The sequence below is a fragment of the Coregonus lavaretus genome (genome assembly GCF_964263955.1).
Source record: "Coregonus lavaretus genome assembly, chromosome: 10".
Classification (NCBI taxonomy): Eukaryota; Metazoa; Chordata; class Actinopteri; order Salmoniformes; family Salmonidae; genus Coregonus; species Coregonus lavaretus.
The window spans coordinates 33731100-33755581 of NC_139997.1; the positions used below are offsets into that span (position 1 = coordinate 33731100).

The window sequence follows — 24482 nt, forward strand, 5'->3', positions numbered from 1 at the left end:
TCTGGTGGTGGATACACCGGAGCTACGTTCCAATGTCCATACTAGCAAAGGATACCACTTACAATACATGCCCCTGAGACATTGATTCATTCTAGGTTTTAGCCTATTGCCAATCTGGATATCGGAACATAGCCACAATCTCTGAACTGTCATAGTGTACTTTCTGTGACACATTGAGTATGTTTACATGCACACTAATAATTCAATATTAAACTGATTGTGGCAGTAGGCAGATTATACAATAGTTGTCACGATAGCTGCCTCATCTCCTTGTCCGGGCAGGCTTTGGCGTTCGTCGTCACCGGCCTTCTAGCCACTGCCGCTCCATATCTCATCATTCCATTTGTTTTGTCTTGTCTATTACACACACCTGGTTCATATCCCTTCATTAGTATGTGTATAAGTGTTCCCTCTGCCCCCTTGTCCTTGTGGGTGATTGTTTATTGTGAGGAGATAGTAGCTCGGTTGAGCTCAGTGTATTTTGTATTGCTGGGGTATTTTCCCCGTGCGCCTGTTTTGCGCACTGGACTGGTTAACGCTGTATTACGGAATAAACTCTGGATACTGTGATTTACCCTCCTGCGCCTGACTCCTTCAAATCACGCATCACAATAGTCATGTAAACACCTTACTCTGCTTATCTTAATCTAAGTAAGCATACGCCGATTAAAACACCTGGTTTTCTGAGCAATCTTGCAAATTATTAGGACATGTAAACACCAGTGGAGGCTCCTCAGAGGAGGAAGGTGAGGACCATCCTCCTTAGTGAATTTCATAAAAATAAAAATAGTGAAACATTAAAAAAAGTTATCCTTCTTAGATAAAACTAAACTAAATATATTCACGTCACCAAATAATTGATTAGAACACACTGTTTTGCAATGAAGGTCTACAGTAGCACTCTGTAGGGTAGCACCATGGTGTAGCCGGAGGACAGCTAGCTTCTGTCCTCCTCTGGGTACATTGACTTCAATACAAAACCTTGAGGCTCGTGGTTCTCACCCCATTCCATAGACTTACACAGCAATTATGACAACTTCCAGAGGACGTCCTCCAACCTATCAGAGATCTTTCAGCATGAACTAACATGTTGGCCATCCAATCAAAGGATCAGAGAAAGCATAAGCTACAGCTAGCTAGCACTGCAGTGCATAAAATGTGGTGAGTAGTTGACTCAAAGAGAGAGAAAGACAATAGTTGAACAGTTTTAAACAAATAAAACTTTTCAAAAATGAAGGTGTAGCAAGAGAGATATTTAGTTATATATTTTTTCACTTTCACTTTAACTTAGCTAGCCAATGCAGCTAGCTAATTTAGCCTACTCGAACACCTGGCTCAAACAGAGGGGGATGCTATGTTATCTAGCTGGCTATGGCCATCCAACACTGGAACTCTTCCAAGTAATATTAATAATAACATTTACATTTACATTTTAGTCATTTAGCAGACGCTCTTATCCAGAGCAACTTACAGTTAGTGAGTGCATACATTATTTTTTTACTTTTCATACTGGCCCCCCGTGGGAATCGAACCCACAACCCTGGCGTTGCAAACACCATGCTATACCAACTGAGCTACATCCCTGCCGGCCATTCCCTCCCCTACCCTGGGCCAATTGTGCGCCGCCCCATAATATGCCACTTTGCAGACGCTTTTATCCAAAGCGACTTACAGTCATGCGTGCATACATTTATGTGTATGGGTGGTCCCGGGGATCGAACCCACTACCCTGGCGTTACAAGCGCTGTGCTCTACCAGCTGAGCTACAGAGGACCACAGTCAAGGAAAGCTTTTGGTTGTATTAATTTATTGCCACCTGGGCCCACCGTTGTAACTGCTAAACTGCTTGCTGCTGACTGTACACTGTACTGCATGATTGTAGCGGTATTTCTAGTAGCTATGTTGACTATGACGTTAATATGGTGACAACGATGTAGGCTGTGTGTAGCAGTTATCGGTTATGATATGAAGGTTTGGCTTGGAAAGGTTTTTTCGCCTGGTCACAGACAGCTGATGTGTTGTACACTGAAGTCCACAAGCGAAGGGAAAAGGTGAGAGGAGGACAGCGCGTAGATGTGAGAAGTAATTATACAACGACCAAAGGGATCATGCTGTTTGTATGTGGCTGCTATGAAAGTGAACTGTGCTTGCGTGTGATCAGGGGTGTTTTAATTCTGCCGATTCTGTTGAAAAACATTTCTTAAAACGGAAGCAAACAGAATGAAACGGGGATAAACATACCGGAATTTGTCCAATAGAAACTCTTGTTTGCAACTGTTGGACTAGTGATTACACCCTAGATCAGCTAGATGCAGGCAAGAGTGTGCAAGGCGGTATTGAATGTGTCAATGTCTGTCACCTTGATTACCCAAATGTCTCGCGACCTGTGCACCTATGCTGTAAACTTTCATTCATAGGCTAGGTTGTAGCAACCTCATGATGGGTATAGGGAAATTTTGAGTATCATGTAGTAGCCTGAACCTATCGATATTACATTGAGCTGGCTGAATGGAATATGAATGACAGTCATCCAATATGCTGTAGTAGAAATAAGGCCACGTTCATACATTTTTTGTCATCCCTCATCTTAGACGCCCCACTTGTAAACACCTTAATCGGCTTGTATTTGATCTACACATGTGATAGCACCAGCTAAGCGGGTCTCCCTCTTTAGTGAAGTGAGTTCGGAACAACTGAATGTATGCGTCTTAGAAGTAGTTTTCACATACAAACTTAATTTGTCCGAACTCAGAATAAAATATGCTTCCCAAAAATAACATGGTCGCTGTGGGAGATCGGTTATTTTGATTGCCGATTTTCTGCATTTATCAGAGAGCCATCAGGTAACTGGATTTCAGATGTGTAAACAGGATTATTAGGGAAATCGTTCTTCTTGCAAAGCATGTAAACATTTTAATGAAACTATTATATTAATCTGACTATCTACAATAAATCGCATTATTTTGTGCATGTACTCATTGTGATATTGTTATTTTTCTTCTATGATATTGATATGCTGTAACAAACTGGGATTCATGCCTTCTATTCTTCTTCTGTGACACTCATACACCAGAGGAAGCTGGTGGGAGGAGCTATAGGAGGACGGGCTCATTGTAATGGCTGGAATGGAATAAATGGAATGTTATCAAACACATTAAAACATATGATACACAGTGATAAAGTCATATTGGATATTTGGGTCTCTGTCTGATTCTCTTTAGTCCCTCCCTGCCTGGCCACCTGTAGGCCATTCTCTCTGCTGTTTTTTCACTGGGGTAATCACACAGGGATCTCAACCAGATTGGGTGTCTTATCTAAAACTGTGCTCGCTCTCGCCTGGATCAAAAAGCTGCCTGCCAGAAATATGAGCCAAGTCTGATAAAATCCTCCATTTTATACAAACCCAGAGTTCAAATAATGTCAATCAAAGGAAAAATACAATCCAACAAAGGCAACAAAAAAGTTGTTTGAAGTCATTACATTTTTTTCTAATCGAGCCGTGGAGTTTTGTGGTGAGAGAGTTTCAAAACCCAAAAGAGAAAAAGGCCTGTGGTTTTTATCTTGTTGTTTGGATAGTGTCCTGATGGCCCAAACTGTGTTGGTCCTAACTGAGTCATAGAGTCAGTGCTGCTGCGGCCCTCTACAGGCAGCTCTCCCTGCACCTCTCCTCAGCTCTACCAGCTAGACAAACACAGGCAGCTCTCCCTGCACCTCTCCTCAGCTCTACCAGCTAGACAAACACAGGCAGCTCTCCCTGCACCTCTCCTCAGCTCTACCAGCTAGACAAACACAGGCAGCTCTCCCTGCACCTCTCCTCAGCTCTACCAGCTAGACAAACACAGGCAGCTCTCCCTGCACCTCTCCTCAGCTCTACCAGCTAGACAAACACAGGCAGCTCTCCCTGCACCTCTCCTCAGCTCTACCAGCTAGACAAACACAGGCAGCTCTCCCTGCACCTCTCCTCAGCTCTACCAGCTAGACAAACACAGGCAGCTCTCCCTGCACCTCTCCTCAGCTCTACCAGCTAGACAAACACAGAGAGAACATGACATCATTCCTCTGTCATCCCAAAGATATGCTCAAGGCTTACAGTTCAGCAGGCTACGCACAAGAAGGCTAATGTTAACTCATAGTGACAGATCCCTCATACAGTACGTACCATTACTTCCCCCTGCCGCCCAGCCACCGTCCCTCTCAAACAGACCTTGGCAGTCATCACAAGGAGATCGTGTTACTGCTTGGTCTGGGGCTTTTGACCCCCCTCCCCCTAGCCGCCCTCCTGACCCCCCACCAGTCAAGACCCCCATATGTCTGGCGACAGAGAGCTTTATACAGCTCACCCCTGCTGCGGACTGACCGGGCTGGACTGTAATAGAGCAGCGACCGAGAAAAGTCTCTTTCGGTCTCCCTCTTTTCTGTCCGTCTGTCTGTCGGTCTGTCTCTATCTCTCTCTCTGAAAGTGATACCAATCACAGCAGGAATTTTATTACACACACACGTTTGCACGCATGCACGCACAGTTAATGTCACACCGTTCACGGCGAACACCAGGAAATTATTTGGAAATAGCCTTCTATGACAAACATGCTCTGCCCAATGTTTGAAACTTTGACACTGAGTTTAGGGCAGGGTTCCCCAACTGACGGGCCACGTGCCAAATTTAGTGTGTGGGTGGTTTTATTTTGCCCCCCAAGTTCTGAGCAAAATCTTGTTATTTTTTTCATTGTTAGACAAAAAAGACTAAAAACATCAGGAAATCAGCTACAAGTGATTTTAATTTAAAAAATCCCACACATAATAGAATGTCACATCTGATAGTATACAAATGTAAGCAAGGTTTGAAATGATTATGTCAGTCTACAAATTATTTGTAATTATGTTCCAGAAAACATAATAAAACGCTCATGAAAGAAAACCGTCCTGCGGCTAAATCTAGTTGATGATCCCTGGTTTAGGTTGATGATCCCTGGTTGGGCAGCAGGTAGCTTAGTGGTTAAGAGCGTTGTGCCAGTAACCGAAAGGTCGCTGGTTCTAATCCCCGAGCCGACTAGGTGAAAAATCTGTCGATGTGCCCTTGAGCAAGGCACTTAACCCGAATTGCTCCTGTAAGTCGCTCTGGATAAGAGCGTCTGCTAAAATTTTAAAATGTTTATGGTGTTTCCACACGAAACTAGAACAAAAAAAATACCAGTATTTGTTGGATTTTCATGACATTTAATCCATATAAAAGTGTCCTTTGTAGGAAGAATTGTTGACATATTTGATAATGAATTGCAGTTGTGACATTTTGGCCTTACCCCATAATTACTCAGTAATGTTTCATCTGTAGGTGCTACATAGCAAGAATGTGTGTTATATGAAGCTCTACCGCTTCCACTAATATGAGTAGTATTTTGTTTTCTTACATTAATTTATGAATGTAGAAAAATATAAACATTAATATTGAAAATGTTAATGTTTTGATTTGGCAAATTTGTCAATATATTGTTGAACATAATATAAACATAATATACTCATATCAAAGTTCCAGAGTGGGATCTCTGCTAGTTTTAAAGTTATGGCCCATTTTAAACAGAGAAATTGGCATAGTAGGCAACGTAACCAATCACAGCCCTCCTCTTACTTGTATCATTGCACATACTGCAAATCACCAGCAGCAAATCTAAAATGTAATATTTTCTATATTTATAAATGTATCCAAGAAAATTGTTATTGAAATCAAAATACTACTCCAATTATAGAGCAAGCGGTAAAGCTTAATATGACACCAATGTTTGCTTTAGCGCCTACAAATAAAACATTATGTTGTTATGAGTCGTAAAGGAGGCTTGGGTAAGGACAAAATGTCACAAATATTCCAACTTCAATTAATTATTTCTCAATTAAACTAGAAGATACAAATGTCAAATATATGTCAACAATACTTCCTCCAAAGCACCCTTTTGATTAAATGTCATGATGAATCACCATTAACAGACTATTATAATATGTTATTTTAGTTCTCCTTAAAAAATGGTGGTCATAACCACTACATAAACATATCATGACCTATACGTTTTTATTCACTCATCATAAAAGAACGAGGTTTCACCAGGTTTCTAGTTTTTGCAGGAAAATAGGTCAGGACAGATGGAGGGAAAAAGAGAGGGGAAAACAGCAGTCCTCCATTTGGCCCTCCATCTATTCATTGGCTCTTTCATTTCTTTTGGGTGCATAATCCTTTCACTTTTAATGGTAAATGTAACAGTCCCCAAGGCCCCCGCGCCAGACTGTTCAATAGAAAACCAGACAACTAATTACTGCGCACACCACACTCCCGCTCTCTCTCACTCTCTTCCCTCTCTCTATCCAGCAGCTGCAAGGTTCATGTACGCAGAGCAGCAGCCAAGCAGTATTAGATTTCCACTCCCCCAATCTCCCTTAAAAGCTTCTAAACCTGTCCCACAACAGCCCTTTAGTCACACATACGTAGAATAACACACACTTGCTTAAAACATTTCGAAAAATAGTAAATAGATATTTGTCCTGCACCTGATTTGATTGGGATGTTCATGTTTCTCTGGAATTAAAATGGTTCCTAAAATGTATATTCTTAAAATAAACCAAATTAATAGTAGTATTACATTTAGTAGTAGTTGGAACAAAGATGAGGGTAGAATCTAAAAAATAACAGCAATCATGTTTTCTCCTCTAGCTTTACTAGCACATAATAACCACGCCATTTAGAGCTCATTGTCATGTTATGGTAAAGCATTTCATGTTGTGGTAAAGTGTGTCATTACTGAATAAATTGCTACTACCGCTGTTGTAAATGCTCAACTAAACTATCATCATTATGGGGCAAACACTGCTGATTATATCAGTAAATAACTGGATAAAATTTGTATTTGTTAAACCAAACGTATGACAGTAATTTCTTTATGGTCTGACATAAGCATTCTTTTTTTTGTCACCAGGAAGCAAGAATAATATTTTCTGATTTTGAATTTACAGTCAAAGCACCTTGTCTTTAGAGAACTGTAGCCTTTAAAAATGGTATTTTTCTAAATGCAACTGCATGATATTATGGCTTACCAAAAACAATCACTTTTTACTCAACAACTGACGTCCATACTTTAATCAGATAGATGGGATGGGATGGGAGTGCTTTCCCTCTGGCTCCCCTGGTCTGAGTAAATAGCCTGGCTGTGATAATATACTGAGGATCCAGGCTCTGTGCTAACCCAACCCCATGTCGTGTGGTGCTGTGTCTGACTGACTGCTGTCCAAACTACAGCCTTCCTCTCTCTCCCCATCGTCCAGGCTTTGACCATGACCCTACCCTACACCCCAGTGTCTCCGCACTCAGTAGCAGAGTCCCTAATTTGCCAGTGGGGTTTAAAACCTCCCTCAATTAAGATCACTAGTGTCAGACAATGGGATGAGTTAGCCCCCCGGTGACCTGCATAGGGCAGTCCTTTGTCTTACAGCCAATGTTTGCCTTAGCCTTTTGTGTCTGCATTATCCTCCACTTCTACCCTACCACACACACACACACACACACCCAAGATGGAGACAAAAAATATACAATTATGGAAGCCATTTCCGAATATACCCCCTAAGTACGGCACGTCCACTCCTCCCCCTGAGTCCCCTCCAACTCACCCCCACCTCTGTCTGTCTGTCTGTCTGTATGGCTGGCCCATCAAAAGGCTGGCCTGGAGCAGAGGTGGTTAAAGAACACCAGACGGTTTAAAGTGGTCCAGGGGCTAATGTCATGTGGCTCACACCAGTCAGCCCAACACACACAGAGATACACAACTCACAAGCCAATGAAACAAGCCCCCCTTGCAAACAAGGAGGACAAGCTCCTGTCAGCTCCAAAGGAGAGGAGACAAATTGCTCCATGATCTCTTGACCCTCAAACACAGGGCAACTGCCCAAAACAAACTGCTCTTAAACTGATGAAAAACAAAACTGGACAACTTAGTTCTGCCAAATGGAGAATACTGTAAAACTTCAATTAATAGCCCAGGTGTTTGTTTGCTTAAATCACTGAACACAACAGGCGCTTATTAGAGACAGGCTTATTTTTGAGCCAGGCGTCTACTTCCTTAATGCACACAGCTTTTGCTTATTTGCATAGTTAATTGTTTAATTCCAGCATTCACTTACAGCATTTTAATCAATTTCTTCATTTCCTGCAATAATGTGTTATAATTTACACAATGTGTCACGTTTCTTATGTCTTAGTATGCCTCCATAAAAAAATTAAAATGATTATCCTCTTTGACTGTGAATTTTCAGCAGTTCACCACTAGAGGCTGATCGGCTGATTTCTAGGAGTCTGTACTTTTGAAGTTTTTGACAGTTTTTGTGCTTGCCAGTTAGCTAGCAGTTCTCAGCTGTTAGCAGCCAATGTCTAGCAGTTTCTTACTGGCGATAAAAACGGATGATTGCCATAATTCTTTAGAGTCATTACTGAATTATTTAATGTAACAACTCAACACATTAAACCTCGTAAACAATTCATTTAGACCCAGCATTTATTTGAAACAGCCGTTTATCTGCCGAAATGTGTGCCATTGCCCGGCTATTAAAAGGGACAGGTGGCTATTTGAGATTCGCCGTTTAATTGAAGTTTTACAATACGTAAATCGGCAAGGAACCAGCCACAGAAGAAATATCAGCACTTTACATAAATAACGTGTTGGAATCGTTCAAGTTTGGGCAGAGTCTCTTAGTCTGGCCCCAATCTCTTTTATTAGTTGTGAATGCATTTATCTATGTAAAGCTGGCTGAATAAAAAAATTGATACATTTGCTTGAGAATTGGGAATGGTGGCGGGGGGCATTGAGGGAGACACCCCCCTTTCATTCTCCATTTTGTGTCAGTCAGGAGAGCTGGATAAGAAACGGATCAGTGGTGAAGGGACACACAGTCGCCATGGCAGACATGACATCATTCTCTTTATGACCAACCCGATTGGAGCCAGTAGTGGGAGAGCTCTATCCTGTGCAGGTCCAACACTACAAACACACGCACACATGTGGGTGTGTGGGTGTGTGTCTGCATATGTGCTGAGGGTATTGCATATATTTGATGAATTTGGATGCCCTATCAATACAATTGACATAGACCTACTAACTGTACCAATTTCTTCCATATGGAAGATGGGCTTATAACATATCATATCTGATTTGTACAAGGCCAAATCAATGAGGTTAATAATGATATCAACATTCACGTTTGGTCATTTGTTTAAACCCCCCTAACTATGGCTCAGCATCACCTACTCCAAAGATGACATTAATAAAAATCAGTCTATTCACAAAATAACCCATAACACCTTCAAATCATGGCAACATACAGTACACTACGCAAGCCTCTCTTTTTCCTGCTGTTCTGAGAAAAGCAGTTTCCTGAATCTGAGTCTTAGTTCCTGTTAGAGTCTCTGGGTTGTGTTTTCATCCTGAATGGTACCTCTGTCAGTCACTTAGCAGCTAGCAGTTGGCGGCAGGCTAGCAGCTAATAAAACACGAGGGCTAATTGAGCTTTTCCTTCCATTCCCCACTAACAGCAATGAGACTAATTTACAGCCTGATGAGAGGCTGAGGGAGGGACACACTGAGTAACCTGTCACAGACAGACATACAGACAGGGGCTAAACAACATTATAGATAAACAGATGCCTATCCCAGGCATAGAAAAAGACATGACCTGGTACAGACACAGACAACTTACTTTTCAGAGGCAGAAACATACACACACCTGGCATAAGCTTAAGGTACAACACAGGTTAATAAGACACTCACCCCTGCCGGACACAGGTAAAAGATGCAAGATTTCACCAGATCTCCACCAAAACAGCCAGAAAGAAATCAATCTGGCTTCACAAGTCTGGTGGTTCTTGCCACTGTGTTTCCAGAAATTAGTTGAAGCTACTCTGCTTTATAATAGAAGAATCTCCTAGAAGGCACCTATAGTTCAGTTTGTCTCGTGTTACTTTCACACCAAGAATAGCTGGTGGGATGTGATAGATAGCTGGGATTAAAGGAGGACAGATTGAAAGCAGAAAGCCATGTGGTGAGAGAGAAAGCGAGAGAGAGAGAGCGAGACAGAGAGAGTAAGAGAGAGAGAGAGCAAGAGAGAGAGAGAGCAAGAGAGAGAGAGAGAGAGAGCAACAGCCACTTCTATCTGCCCAAAATATCGTCAGGCATCGTTAGGGAAGGTGTGCGATTCTGCTACTTCAGGAGATAGTGACCTATATGCCCAAAATAGAGAACTAGATTCTGTAGAGGACATACTTTGTGTGTATTATAAAAGTGCAGGGATAACAGACAGTCAAGGCCCTTGATATCACTCCTCTCTTCATACGAACACTTCAAGTTGTGCCCCAGAAAAAGACGTTGGCAGTGACAGCGAGCGGAGCCCAAAATAAAATCATGCTAGCGTTACTCTACGTTTTAAATTTTTTTGCTTTCCTTTTCCATGCCGGGGGCCATGTTCTGAAATACCAACTTCCGCAGGAGAAAGCAGTCCATTAACCCCTGTCAAAACACTTCATTCCTGTGCCACAGGGACATCTGACGGATGGACACTCAGGAAAGTGAGAGGAGGAGAGCATTTGAAATGTCTCTATTCTTCTGAAACTTTTGTGATTCATGTTTACTGTTAATTTCTGATTATTTATTTCACTTTTGTTTATTGCCTATTTCACTTGCTTTGGCAATGTAAACATACAGTGCATTCGGAAAGTATTCAGACCCCTTGACTTTTTCCACATTTTGTTACATCACAGCCTTATTCTAAAATGTATTACATAGTTTTTTTGCCTCATCAATCAAAAACAGCTTTTTAGAAAGGTGAACCTTCGCCCCAGTCTGAGGTCCTGAGCGCTTTGGAGCAGGGTTTCGTCAAGGATCTCTCTGTACTTTGCTCCGTTCATCTTTCCCTCGATCCTGACAAGTCTCCCAGTCCCTGCTACTGAAAAAACATCCCCATAGCATGATGCTGCCACCACCATGCTTCACTGTAGGTATGGTGCCAGGTTTCCTCCAGATGTGACACTTGGCATTCAGGCCAAAGAGTTCAATCTTGGTTTCATCAGACCAGAGAATCTTGGTCTGAGAGTCCTTTAGGTGCCTTTTGGCAAACTCCAATCGGGCTGTCATGTGTCTTTTACTGAGGAGTGGCTTCTGTCTGACCACTACCATAAAGGCCTGATTGGTGGGAGTGAGATGGTTGTCCTTCTGGAAGGTTCTCCCATCTCCACAGAGGAACTCTGGAGCTCTATCAGAGTGACCATCGGGTTCTTGGTCACCTCCCTGACCAAGGCCCTTCTCCCACGATTGCTCAGTTTGGCCAGGCGGCCAGCTCTAGGAAGAGTCTTGGTGGGCCAAACTTCTTCCATTTAAGAATGATGGAGGCCACTGTGTTCTTGGGGACCTTCAATGCTGCAGAAATTCTGTGCCTCGACACAATCTTTTCTCGGAGCTCTACAGACAATTCCTTCGACCTCTTGACTTGGTTTTTGCTCTGACATGCACTGTTAACTGTGGGACCTTATATAGACATGTGTGTGCCTATCCAAATCCTGTCCAATCAATTGAATTTACCACAGGTGGACTCCAATCAAGTTGTAGAAACATCTCAAGGATGATCAATGGAAACAGAATGCACCTGAGCTCAATTTCGAGTCTCATAGCAAAGGGTCTGAATACTTAAGTAAATAAGGTTCTAAAAACCTGTTTTCGCTTTGTCATTATGGGGTATTGTGTGTAGATTGATGAGGGAAACATATATTTAATCAATTTTAGAATAAGGCTGTAACATAACAAAATGTGGAAAAAGTCAAGGGATCTGAATACTTTCCGAATGCACTGTATGTTTCCCATGCCAATAAAGCCCATTGAATATGAATGAGAGAGAGAGGATCATTGTTATAGTTTCTGAGGAAAGTGTTAGCTAATACCCCCAAACACCCCATAGACATACCATCAAAGTGAGACCCAAACAGCAGTGAACTCCAACCCGTACAGTACCCAAGTGGCTTGGGGCAGTTCAGTCATTCACAGTGGGTTGTGCTGTTCACCACAGTAGTATACACTTTTAGAAAGAACCTTAAAGGCTTTGGCAGCTGTCCCCATAGGATAAACATTTGAAAGAACCCAAAATATTTCTACCTGGAACCAAAAAAAGGTTACCCTATGGGGACAGCAGAATAACCTTTTCGGAACCCTTTTTTCTAAAAGAGTGTAGCAGAGAACTCCATCAAGGAGGCTAGATATTCTGTGTGTAGGCTAAATAAAGTTGCTGCGTCATTCAGAGTATAATCTACTGTACTTCTCAGAGTATTGCTAGTAGGCTATTTCATGTTAAAAAGCCTGTGTCTACACATCAAATGATAGGGTCCTTGATATAGTCTAATGAGAAGTGAGAAGAACCAACTCAACCCGTTTCATAGTTCTAATCAGTCAGACAAATCAGATTGATTGATCCCTTTGAGAGAGGATAGTTAAGCAATAAGGCACGAGGGGGTGTGGTATATGCCCAATATACCACGGCTAAGGGCTGTTCTAAGGCACGACGCATCGCGGCGTGCCTGGACACAGCCCTTAGCCGTGGTATATTGGCCATATACCACAAACCCCTGAGATGCCTTATTGCTATTATAAACTGGTTACCAACGTAATTAGAGCAGTAAAAATACATGTTGTGTCATATCCGTGGTATATACTGTCAGCCAATCAGCATTCAGGGCTCGAACCACCCAGTTTATAAAGTAAAATAACATGTGACATTCTGAGAATCAAACCCTGTTATAATCCTGGGAAGTCAAACAATGTCACAGTCAATTTATAAAAATGTAATGTGTAACAATGAGTAAGTTTACATGCACACTAATAATTCGATATTAAACTGATTATGGCAGTAGGCCGAGTATGGAAATAGTAATTTAAACACCTTACTCTGCTCATCTTAAATCGGCGTAAGGTCAAAATTGAAGCATACACTGATTAAAACACCTGGTTTTCCGAACAAATCTTTCGAATTATTAGGGTGTGTAAACAGCTTAAATCAGTGTTCCAGCAGTGTATTTGATCTGCTCATGTGCCAACACCGGTAGTGCAAGCATCTCTTATGCGCGAGTGAAGTGAGTTCGGAAAAACTGAAAGTATGGATCTTAGAAATAGTTTTCACATACAAACTTTATATGTCCGTAGAACATGTATTTTGATTGCCGATTTTCTGCATTAATCAAAAGTCCCATCAGGTAGACTGATTTCAGACGTGTCCATGTAAACAGGATTATTAGGGAAATTGTTCTTCTTGCAAAGCATGTAAACCTTTTAAACGTACTATTCTATTAAATCTGACTATCCACAATAATCAAATTATTGTGTGCATGTAACTGTCTTTATAAGGCTGTTTTTATCCTTCAGCAGTTGAATTCACACACTTCTTTGATATGCTAAAATGAAATCCTTAAATGCCAAAATAGCAAAGTTCCTCTGTACAAAAAGCCATATTTTCCTCATAACCAGTTACGAGATGCTACTTCATAAAGTCAAACCCCAAACAAACTGCCAACAAGCAGTATTTCAGCAAATGTTTCAATCAATCAGGATTCATGGGGCATACTAGCAGTCTAGAGCCTGACAAAGTCTGGATTGTGCCTCTGTCTGTGGACAAACAGTGAAACCACACAGTGCAAACAGCACACTATAAATTAGATCAATGATATTTTGCAGGATTAAATCTCTTGAGATCTCGTTTTCAAGTGTCCAAATACAATAAAATAAATAAAAAATAATACCTAGTAACAAGAATAATATGGCTGTCTAATAATAATAATAACAATGAAATTATAAAACACAAAAACATAAATTAACAGCATAAAAAAAGTTGTTGAACAACTAATTGGCCTACAACTAATAAAAAACTTGTGGTACAACTACTACTACAAATAATGAAACCAGGGTATTTTCTGGATCAAAATGGAACTTAGCTTGTGGGTGTGGTGAGGGCGTGGCCAATGGTGCATTCGCTGACAGAACATTTTAGAGGCCCTCCTGTTGGTAGCAGTGACAAAATGTGGCTGTTTTAAAGCTGATTTCCTGCAATTTACAAATTTTACTGTTTGGACATAGGTGGCCCGAAATATACTTAGGCGGCCCACCCAAGACTTTTCTATGCAGAAAAAACCCTGAATAAAACGAAGTACCTATATACATACAGTGAGAGAGAAAAATGTATTTGATCCCCTGCTGATTTTGTACGTTTGCCCACTGACAAAGACATGATCAGTCTATCATTTTAATGGTAGGTTTATTTGAACAGTGAGAGACAGAATAACAATAAAAAAATCCAGAAAAATGCATGTCAAAAATGTTATAAATTGATTTGCATTTTAAATGAGGGAAATAAGTATTTGACCCCTCTGCAAAACATGACTTAGTACTTGGTGGCAAAACCCTTGTTGGCAATCACAGAGGTCAGACGTTTCTTGTAGTTGGCCACCAGGTTTGCACACATCTCAGGAGGGATTTTGTCCCACTCCTCTTTGCAGATCTTCTCCAAGTCATTAAGGTTTCGAGGCTGACGTTTGGCAACTCGAACCTTCAGCTCCCTCCACAGATTTTCTATGGGATTAAGGTCTGGAGACTGGCTAGGCCACTCCAGAACCTTAATGTGCTTCTTCTTGAGCCACTCCTCTGTTGCCTTGGCCGTGTGTTTTGGGTCATTGTCATGCTGGAATACCCATCCACGACCCATTTTCAATGCCCTGGCTGAGGGAAGGAGGTTCTCACCCAAGATTTGATGGTACATGGCCCCGTCCATCGTCCCTTTGATGCAGTGAAGTTGTCCTGTCCCCTTAGCAGAAAAACACCCCCAAAGCATAATGTTTCCACCTACATGTTTGATGGTAGGGATGGTGTTCTTGGGGTCATAGGCAGCATTCCTCCTCCTCCAAATACGGCAAGTTGAGTTGATGGCAAAGAGCTCCATTTTGGTCTCATATGACCACAACACATTCACCCAGTTCTCCTCTGAATCACTTCAGACGGGCCTTTATATGTGCTTTCTTGAGCAGGGGGACCTTGTGGGCGCTGCAGGATTTCAGTCCTTCACGGCGTAGTGTGTTACCAATTGTTTTCTTGGTGACTATGGTCCCAGCTGCCTTGAGATCATTGACAAGATCCTCCCGTGTAGTTCTGGGCTGATTCCTCACCGTTCTCATGATCATTGCAACTCCACGAGGTGAGATCTTGCATGGAGCCCCAGGCCGAGGGAGATTGACAGTTCTTTTGTGTTTCTTCCATTTGCGAATAATCGCACCAACTGTTGTCACCTTCTCACCAAGCTGCTTGGCGATGGTCTTGTAGCCCATTCCACCCTTGTGTAGGTCTACAATCTTGTCCCTGACATCCTTGGAGAGCTCTTTGGTCTTGGCCATGGTGGAGAGTTTGGAATCTGATTGATTGATTGCTTCTGTGGACAGGTGACTTTTATACAGGTAACAAGCTGAGACTAGATGCAGCGCTCCTAGTGGCCGGGGACTTTAATGCAGGGAAACTTAAATCCGTTCTACCTAATTTCTACCAGCATGTTAAATGTGCAACCAGAGGAAAAAAAACTCTAGACCACCTTTACTCCACACACAGAGACGCATACAAAGCTCTCCCTCGCCCTCCATTTGGCAAATCTGACCATAACTCTATCCTCCTGATTCCTGCTTATAAGCAAAAAACTAAAGCAGGAAGCACCAGTGACTCGGTTAATAACAAAGTGGTCAGATGACGCAGATGCTAAGCTACAGGACTGTTTTTCTAGCACAGACTGGAACATGTTCAGGGATTCTTCAGACAGCATTGAGGAGTACACCACATCAGTCACTGGCTTCATCAATAAGTGCATCGATGATGTCGTCCCCACAGTGACCGTACGTACATACCCCAACCAGAAGCCATGGATTACAGGAAACATCCGCACTGAGCTAAAGGGTAGAGCTGCCGCTTTTAAGAGACGGGACTCTAACCCGGACGCTTATAAGAAATCCCGCTATGCCCTCCGACGAACCACCAAACAGGCAAAGAGTCAATACAGGGCTAAGATTGAATCGTACTACACTGGCTCTGACGCTCGTCGGATGTGGCAGGGCTTGAAAACTATTACAGACTACAAAGGGAAGCACAGCCGCGAGCTGCCCAGTGACACAAGCCTACCAGACGAGCTAAACCACTTCTATGCTCGCTTCGAGGCAAGCAACACTGAAGCATGCATGAGAGCACCAGCTGTTCCGGATGACTATGTGATCACGCTCTCCGTAGCCGATGTGAGTAAGACTTTTAAGCAGGTCAACATTCACAAGGCCGCAGGGCCAGACGGATTACCAGGACGTGTACTCCGAGCATGTGCTGACCAACTGGCAAGTGTCTTCACTGACATTTTCAACATGTCCCTGACTGAGTCTGTAATATCAACATGTTTCAAGCAGACCACCATAGTCCCCGTGCCCAAGGACTCTAAGATAACCTGCCTAAATGACTACCGACCCGTAGCACTGACGTCTGTAGCCATGAAGTGCTTTGAAAGGCTGGTCATGGCTCAAATCAACAGTATTATCCCAGAAACCCTAGACCCACTCCAATTTGCATACCGCCCCAACAGATCCACAGATGATGCAATCTCTATTGCACTCCACACTGCCCTTTCCCACCTGGACAAGAGGAACACCTACGTGAGAATGCTATTCATTGACTACAGCTCAGCATTCAACACCATAGTGCCCTCTAAGCTCATCACTAAGCTAAGGATCCTGGGACTAAACACCTCCCTCTGCAACTGGATCCTGGACTTCCTGACGGGCCGCCCCCAGGTGGTAAGGGTAGGTAACAACACATCTGCCACACTGATCCTCAACACGTACTCTCTGTTCACCCATGACTGCATGGCCAGGCACGACTCCAACACCATCATTAAGTTTGCCGACAACACAACAGTGGTAGGCCTGATCACCGACAACGATGAGACAGCCTATAGGGAGGAGGTCAGAGACCTGGCCATGTGGTGCCAGGACAACAACCTCTCCCTCAACGTGACCAAGACAAAGGAGATGATTGTGGACTACAGGAGAAAAAAAAGAGGACTGAGCACGCCCCCATTCTCATCGACGGGGCTGTAGTGGAACAGGTTGAGAGCTTCAAGTTCCTTGGTGTCCACATCACCAACGAACTATCATGGTCCAAACACACCAAGACAGTCGTGAAGAGGGCACGACAAAGCCTATTCCCCCTCAGGAGACTGAAAAGATTTGGCATGGGTCCTCAGATCCTCAAAAAATTCTACAGCTGCACCATCGAGAGCATCCTGACTGGTTGCATCACCGCCTGGTATGGCAACTGCTTGGCCTCCGACCGCAAGGCACTACAGAGGGTAGTGCGTACGGCCCAGTACATCACTGGGGCCAAGCTTCCTGACATCCAGGACCTCTATACCAGGCGGTGTCAGAGGAAGGCCCTCAAAATTGTCAAAGACTCCAGCCACCCTAGTCATAGACTGTTCTCCCTGCTACCGCACGGCAAGCGGTACCGGAGTGCCAAGTCTAGGTCCAAAAGACTTCTCAACAGCTTCTACCCCCAAGCCATAAGACTCCTGAACAGCTAATCATGGATTCCCGGACTATTTGCACTGCCCCCCCCCCCCCCCCCCACCCCATCCTTTTTACGCTGCTGCTACTCTGTTAATTATTTATGCATAGTCACTTTAACTCTACCCACATGTACATATTACTTCAACTATCTCAACTAGCCGGTGCCCCAGCACATTGACTCTGCACCGGTACCCCCCTGTATATATAGCCTCCCTACTGTTATTTTATTTTACTTCTGCTCTTTTTTTCTCAACACTTTTTTTGTTGTTGTTTTATTTTTACTTTTTTTGTTAAAAATAAATGCACTGTTGGTTAAGGGCTGTAAGTAAGCATTTCACTGTAATGTCTGCACCTGTTGTATTCGGCGCATGTGACCAATAAAATTTGATTTGATTTGATTTGAGATTAGGAGCACTCCCTTTAAGAGTGTGCTCCTAATCTCAGCTCGTTACCTGTATAAAAGACACCTGGGAGCCAGAAATATTTCTGATTGAGAGGGGGTCAAATACTTATTTCCCTCATTAAAATGCAAATCAATTTATAACATTTTTGACATGCGTTTTTCAGGATTTTTTGTTGTTATTCTGTCTCTCACTGTTTAAATAAACCTACCATTAAAATTATAGACTAATAATTTCTTTGTCAGTGGGCAAACGTACAAAATCTTAGGGCTTTCTTAAACTCACTGTGTGATTTTAATTATCTGATTTCTATAGGTAATTTATTCCAGTCAATTGGGCCTTCATATCTGAAAGATCTTACTCCAACCGACATGATGTGACCTTGGAATTTGTCATTGCTGCCGTTGTTGAACGGAGTAGTGTGAGTCTTGTAAAGTTAGGTGTTCCATAACATATACAGTGAAATTTAAGTTGATACGTTTAAAAAGAAATTGGTACCAATGCAGTAGACTTCTGTATGGGAGTAACAACAAATTTATTGATTCATACATTGTGCAATAATGTGTCTTATTATGGCAACCAAGAATGAATCTGCAAAGATTGTTATAAATGACATTAACTCACAGAGCACGGTCTTGGTTGTGTTTTGATAGATCTCACCATAGTCTAGGATAGGAAGCAGCAGTTGGGTTACTAAGGTATTTTTAATAAGCTTATAGTAATATAATCAATATGCTTTCCAAAAGATATTTAGAATCTATCCTCAAACCCAAGTATTTCAAAACAATCACATTTTTTCTATCACTTGCATGTATTTTGAGACTGCCAGTTGTGGAGTTTATTCTTTGCTGTGTACCAAACAGCATGATAAACGACTTTGTATGATTTAAAACCAAAATCTTTGTTAGAAACCATTTTTGTAGTGCTAAAATCATCTGCAAAATATTTTAACTTGATGTATAGAGCACTGTATCATCAGCATATAAGTGAATATGAGTATTCTGACAGATTAGAGGCAATTCATTTATGAATATACAGAAAAGAAGGGGGGCCAATACTGAACCTTCAGGTACACCTCTACGGAGACTAAGACGTTGTGATTTGTGTCCTATGAAAACACATTGTTTTCTATTGCTAAGATATGCATGGAACCAGTTTAGTTATCTGTTAGTGAAACCAATGTTTTCCTAGTAAGATAGAATGATCAACTAAATGTTTTTGATAAATCAATGAAGATGGCACCAGTAAAAATAAAGATGACACCAATGAGCCACAGTTGAGGCTCACAGTCATATTCACGTTTAAGACAGGTATGTTTCACTAGAACAAGCAGAGTTCCACACAAAAAAGTTGACAGGCACTGTGAGCAGAGCTGAGGAAAAAGACAAGCAGCAGTTTTGCTGAGTTTATGCCATTATTATTGACCTAACTTTTATGAATTTGGTTTGTTTAAAATGCACAGTACCCTCACACACATTCCCTTCCTCCTACTCCCCCATCACCCTACCTTGTACCCCCCCCCCCCCCCACCTTCTACCTTGATCCTTGACAATTCAAAAGCACAAAGCCCTCTTTTCATTGTAACACTGTAATTCAAATGCATAAGACATCAACAGTTCTCTGCCGACTAGAGACAGAGAAACGTTAGAAATCAAAATAGAAAAAGGAAAAGATTGAAAAGTATAATAAGAAAATAGAAAATGATGATAAGAAAATAGAGATAATAAACATAAAGAACAAATAATGAACAACAAGAATATGAAGCATCAGTTTCGGAGCCTGCGCATTCCTAAGAGCACAATTAGGTGCGTAGGTAACTTTTCCACAGAGTAAGAAAAAGAAGGACAAGGAGAGAGAAACCAACACTCACCACTACGCAGAGCAGAGCATGACATCCAGGAGTGAAAAGATTCCTCTCTCCCTCCTCGGATCCACTCCATGTTTCTGAGCTCCTATATGGCGACCCCCCCCCCCCCCCCCCCCCCCCCCCTCCTCCTCTTCGGAGAGGGAGGGAGAGTGGTGGTAGTCCCGTTGTTGGGATGGGGAGCTAAAGAGTGAGAGGGGGAACCGGCTTCTGCTGCCGCCGTGCAGCTGTGCATCCCCATCAGTATCTTCACAAATCCAATCCTCTCCACTGTGTGTGCCTGCGGCACCGCAGAAAAAGGCAATGGAAACAAAGTTATCCCCTTACACACACACACACACACACACACACACACACACACACAACACACACAGCAGCACAGAGAGAGAGGGAAAGAGAGGGAGCACAAAATAAAACAAGTGGGGCAGTCAGTGAGAAGGCTGTGGCAGCTGGAGAATAGCAGGTTTACGTTTTCGCCGTTTCCTTTAGTTTGTGGGAGAACCGTTCAGCTGGGAGAGAGAGTGGGATGGAACAAGGCAAGAGCTTCCAGGCAAGGAAACAGCACATAATCCCTGCCGGCAGAGACTTCCTTCTCTCTCACACTCCCTCTCCTTCTCTGTTAATAAGCCTGGCTACGACCCCCTCCTTGCAGCGCTGGAATGTAAAGGCCAGAGTTTCAAGAGGCCCAGTCAGACAAGCCTCAGAGTCACTGCACAGTGACCCAGGGGACAGACACAGCGAGCGAGCAAGAGAGAGGCGGGAATGGAGAAGAGGGGGTTGAAGTGTGTGTGTGCGTACATGTGTGCGAGTAAGAGTATACTAAAATCTCTGTGGCCAGTTTTGCCTCATGAGATCACATAACCTGACCTAGAGCCACTTAACAAAGATAAAGCGGTATCTAGTTACTCTCATAGCAGCAGAGGTAAAAACTACTAGCATCACTTACATGGTTCAAGCACGGTTATTAGGGCTGTGACGATACCAGTATCGCAATATTTTTCCATGGCAAAAATGAAAACACAAAGCAGACTAAACTATTTGATCCTTTAAAAATCTGCTGTATGTAAAATATTGTGTGCTATAGCTTGGAAAATAAATGTGACTCTGGATGACAACATAATGATGTTTGTTTCCAACATTAGGGCTGTTTTCCTAAAGTTAATCTGCTTTGCGTTGTTTCCTTGCCACGATACTAACGTGTATCGCATTACTGGCATTGTCCCAGACCTAATTTATTGCAAGGTAGTCAGTTCAACTTTACTACCTATTACTAAGATTTTCACAAACTACAGTGCCTTTAGAAAGTATTCATACCCAGCCTGAATTCAAAATGGATTAAATCTATTAAATCTACACACAATACCCCATAATGACTAAATGAAAACATGTTTTCAGAATTTTTTGCAAATTTATTGAAAATGAAATACAGCAATATCTCATTTAGATAAATATTCACACCAGAGGAAATACTTTGTAGAAGCACATTTGGCGGTGATTACAGCTTTGAGTCGTCTTGGTATTAACTTTGCACATCTGTATTTGGGGATTTTCTCCCATTTTTCCGAGATCTACGGACAGTTCCTTGGACTTCATGGTATAGTTTCTGCTCTGACATGCATTGTCAACTGTGGGACCTTATATATACAGGTGTGTTTCGTTCTAAATCATGTCCAAACAATTGAATTGGCCACAGGTGGACTCCAATCAAGTTGTAGTGACTCAAGGATGATCAAAGGAAATTGGATGCATCGAAGCTCAATTTGGGAGTGTCATTGCAAAGGGGTGTGAATACTTACACTACCGGTCAAAAGTTTTAGAACACCTACTCATTCAAGGGTTTTCTTTATTTTTACTATTTTGTACATTGTAGAATAATAGTGAAGATGTTAAAACTATGAAATAACACATATGGAATCATGTAGTAACCAAATAAGCGGCAGGTAGCTTAGTGGTTAAGAGCGTTGTGCCAGTAACCGAAAGGTTTCTGGTTCTAATCCCCGAGCCGACTAGGTGAAAAATCTGTCGATGTGCCCTTGAGCAAGGCACTTAACCCTAATTGCTCCTGTAAGTCGCTCTGGATAAGAGCGTCTGCTAAAATGACTAAAATGTTTTAAAAATGTTAAACAAATCCAAATATATTTGAGATTCTTCAAATAGCCAACCTTTGCCTTGATGACAGCTTTGCACACTCTTGGCATTCTCTCAACCAGCTTCATGAGGTAGTCACCTAGAATGCATTTCAATTAACAGGTGTGCCTTCTTAAAAGTTAATTTGTGGAATTTCTTTCCTTCTTAATGCGTTTGAGCCAATCAGTTGTGTTGTGACAAGGTGGTGGTGTGGGGGGGGGGGGGGGGGGGGGGTATACAGAAGGTAGTCCTATTTGGTAAAAGACTAAGTCCATATTATGGCAAGAACAGCTCAAATAAGCAAAGAGAAACGACAGCCCATCATTACTTTAAGACATGAAGGTCAGACAATAAGGAACATTTCAAGAACTTTGAAAGTTTCTTCAAGTGCAGTTGCAAAAACCATCAAGCGCTATGATGAAACTGGCTCTCATGAGGACCGCCACAGGAATGGAAGACCCAGAGTTACCTCTGCTGCAGAGGATAAGTTAATTAGAGTTACCAGCCTCAGAAATTGCAGCCCAAATAAATGCTTCACAGAGTTCAAGTATCAGACACATCTCAACATCAACTGTTCAGAGGAGACCGTGTGAATCAGGCCTTCATGTTCGAATTGCTGCAAAGAAACCACTACTAAAGGACACCAATAAGAAGAAGAGACTTGCTTGGGCCAAGAAACACGAGCAATGGACATTAGACCGGTGGAAATCTGTCCTTTGGTCTAGAGTCCAAATTGGAGATTTTTGGTTCCAACCGCCATGTCTTTGTGAGATGCGGTGTGGGTGAACAGATGATCTCTGCATGTGTATTTCCCACCGTAAAGCATGGAGGAGGAGGTGTTATGGTGTGGGGGTGCTTTGCTGGTGACACTGTCTGTGATTTATTTAGAATTCAAGGCACACTTAACCAGCATGGCTACCACAGCACTCTGCAGCGATACGCCACCCATCTGGTTCGCGCTTAGTGGGACTATCATTTGTTTTTCAACAGGACAATGACCCAACACACCTCCAGGCTGTGTAAGGGCTATTTTACCAAGAAGGAGAGTGATGGAGTGCTGCATCAGATGACCTGGCCTCCACAATCCCCCGAACTCAACCAAATTGAGATGGTTTGGGATGAGTCGGCGTGAAGGAAAAGCAGCCAACAAGTGCTCAGCATATGTGGGAATTCCTTCAAGAGTGTTGGAAAAGCATTCCAGGTGAAGCTGGTTGAATGCCAAGAGTGTGCAAAGCTGTCATCAAGGCAAAGTGTGGCTATTTGAAGAATCTCACATATAAAATATATTTTGATTTGTTTAACACTTTTTTGGTTAATACATGATTCCATGTGTTATTTCATAGTTTTGATCTCTTCGCTATTATTCTACAATGTAGAAAATAGTAAAAATAAAGAAAAACCCTTGAATGAGTAGGGGTTCTAAAATGTTTGACCAGTAGTGTATAGAAATTAGATATTTCTGTATTATATTTTCAATACATTTGCAAAAATGTCTAAAAACATGTTTTCACTTTGTCATTATGGGGAATTGTGAGTAGAAGGGTGAGAGAAAAAAATCAATTTCATCCATTTTGAATTCAGTCTGTAACACAACAAAATGTGGAATAAGTCAAGGGGTATGAATACTTTCTGAAGACACTGTACTTACGCCCATTGCTTTCCATTGAGCAGTTACAGAGGGTGTATAGATAAAACAAAACCGAGTAGTCCACCAAACTAGGTGTTTACATTACGAACTCCTGAAATGGGGGGCGGCTCCTCAGTCCTGTCTTTATTCAGTCTGACCAATCAAAGTAATAAACAACGCAGAAACACGCATGCTTCCAGCCAGGGAGAAATGTGTTGCTGATAGATTAATAACACAGCTCACTGGGTAAGAGGGGATGACGCAGACGCAGGGCTCAGGCTGCATCTAAACCTTCTGATGAAAATGTGGGACAATTACAACCGGCTGCTTGAATGAACTCAGCTAACTCACTAACCCCATAGTCTCTGTGTTGTTTGGATGACATGTCAACTGCAAATTAGGGAGAGGAATGATGGCAAACTTTGTTCTCCATTTGGCCACGACTAGTTTCTTTGCAGTTGAAGTTGGCTGTACTACAGTATGTAGAGTTCTTTTATAATATAAATCATACATCTGATTGGCAAATACTTTCATTATAAGATGCTTAAAAGACAGACTACCACCAATATATAAAATGTTCCCTGTGTGCCTTGTTGGTTCCAGTGTGCCTGTTTTGCGCACTGGACTGTTTTGAAGCATTACTGCGTAAATCTGTATTCCGGAATAAATTCTGTTATTCTGTGATTTACCCTCCTGCGCCTCTTCAAATCACCCATCACAGTATCATAATTAATAAACTTTGGTTTGGCAAGGATACGTCGGACATCACTCACTGTTTTCAAAACCGTCTCCAAAATTAAGTTCACTGTCAATATTTATTTTTTATTT

At 42.2% G+C, this 24482-nt stretch overlaps 1 long non-coding RNA gene across 1 annotated transcript in view; it reads right to left on the reverse strand.

Annotated features, from left to right (window-relative positions):
* LOC311135971 overlaps positions 1-19974 on the reverse strand; it is a 77307-nt gene extending 57333 nt beyond the window's left edge. The window contains exon 1 of the long non-coding RNA XR_014613835.1: positions 19907-19974. This is a non-coding gene — a long non-coding RNA (uncharacterized lncRNA). The remainder of the gene's footprint in view (positions 1-19906) is intronic.
* Between the last annotated feature and the right edge of the window lie 4508 nt (positions 19975-24482).